The sequence below is a fragment of the Mandrillus leucophaeus genome, unplaced genomic scaffold, assembly GCF_000951045.1.
Source record: "Mandrillus leucophaeus isolate KB7577 unplaced genomic scaffold, Mleu.le_1.0 Scaffold434, whole genome shotgun sequence".
Taxonomy (NCBI): domain Eukaryota; kingdom Metazoa; phylum Chordata; class Mammalia; order Primates; family Cercopithecidae; genus Mandrillus; species Mandrillus leucophaeus.
Window position 1 is genome coordinate 673,725 of NW_012104632.1, and position 1,954 is coordinate 675,678.

Below are 1,954 nucleotides of genomic sequence, written 5' to 3' on the forward strand. Positions count from 1 at the left end.
TCTTGTTGTCCAGGCTGGCATGCAATGGCGCACTGCAGCCTCCACCTCCCGGGTTCAAGCAATTCTCCTGCCTCGGCCTCCCGAGTAGCTGGGATTACAGGCACCCATCATCATGCCCAGCTAACTTTTTGTATTTTTAGTAGAGACGGGGTTTCCTCATTTTGACTAGGCTGGTCTTGAACTCCTGACCTTAGGTGATCTGCCTGTCTCGGCCTTCCAAAGGGCTGGGATTACAGGTGTGAGCCACCGCGCCCGGCCTAATTTTTGTATTATTAGTAGAGACGGGTTTTACCATGTTGGTCAGGCTGGTCTTGAACTCCTGACCTCATGGTCTGCCCATCTTGGCCTCCCAAAGTGCTGGGATTTCAGGTGTGAGCCACCACGCCCAGCTCAAAATTCTGTCCTTTTACTGGAAGGGAATGATCCCTCCCTTACCCACATCCTTACTTTGTATCCTGGCTTATAACAGGCCATCAATTTTTTTTTTTTTTTTTTTGAGATGGGGTCTTGCTCTGTCTTCCAGGCTAGAGTGCAGTGGCACGATCTTGACTCACTACAACCTCCATTTCCGGGGTTCAAGCGACTCTCCTGCCTCAGCCTCCTGAGTAACTGGGATTACAGGCACCTGCTCCCACCACACCAGGCTCATTTTTGTAATTTTAGTAGAGGCAGCGTTTCACCATGTTGGCCAGGCTAGTCTCGAACTCCTGACTTCAAGTGATCTGCCCGCCTCAGCCTCCCAAAGTGATGGGATTACAGGCGTGAGGCACTGCGCCCAGCCTGAGCCACCATGCCTGGCCAGGCCAACCATTTTTGTAGTGCTTTTTTTTTTGGAGATGGAGTCTCACTCTGTTTCCCAGACTAGAGTGCAGTGGCACAACCTCAGCTCACTGCAACCTCTGCCTCCTGTGTTCAAGCAATCCTCCTGCCTCATACAGGCGCGTGCCATAACATCTGGCTAATTTTTGTATTTTTAGTAGAGACGGGGTTTTGCCATGTTGGCCAGGCTGATCTTGAACTCCTGACTTCAAGTGATCCACCCATTTTGGCCTTCCACAGTGCTGGGATTACAAGTGTGAGCCACCATGCCTCTCCACACCCAGTCTTGTAGCACACTTTAAAACAATTATATGGGCGTGGCGGTGCATGCCTGTTGCGGGGGGTGGGGCTGAGGCAGGAGAATCGCTGAACCCAGGTGGCAGAGGTTGCAGTAAGCCCGGATCGTGCCATTGCACTCCACCCTGGGCAACAAGAATGAAACTCCATCTCAAAAACAAAAAACAAATACACAATCATATAATCTGGTCCCATCTTTCTAGGGTCACCTGGATCTGCCTACAGAGGAGGAAAAATAAAGCCACCAACTTTCACATAGCCTCGCTAATCATGGAAGTGTGTCCAGGCTTCAAATAACTTGAGTTTTAATTTCTTAAATTAAAATTGGGAAAGATATTTAATATTTAATACTAAGCTTTAAAACAAAACCTGCTAGCATTGTGATGTATCCTGATGCAAAGACTATGATGTTAATAAAAGAGAGTACAGAAGACAAAAAATAAAACAGAATAAAAATAAAGGCTTTTTCTTCCAGAGTATATACTGAAATGTTTACAGATACCATTATATGGTAGCTGGGGTTTGCTTCATAACAATCTGGAGTTGAGGACAGTGGGTAGAGGCTAACTGGACCAAGATTGACCATGAGTTGACAGTTGTTGTTGCTGGATGATAGGAAATGAACATTCACTATTCTGTTCTGTATGCTTTTTTGTATGTTTAAAGTTTTTCACAGAGTTTGAATGAACTATGTACAACAGGGAATGAATCTCACAAATACTAAGCCGAACAATATTTGAAGCTGGACCAAAAAGCAAGGATACAGTATGATTCCATTTATATAAAGTTTAAAACAGGCACAACAAATTCATGATGTTAGAAATCAGAATAATGGTGG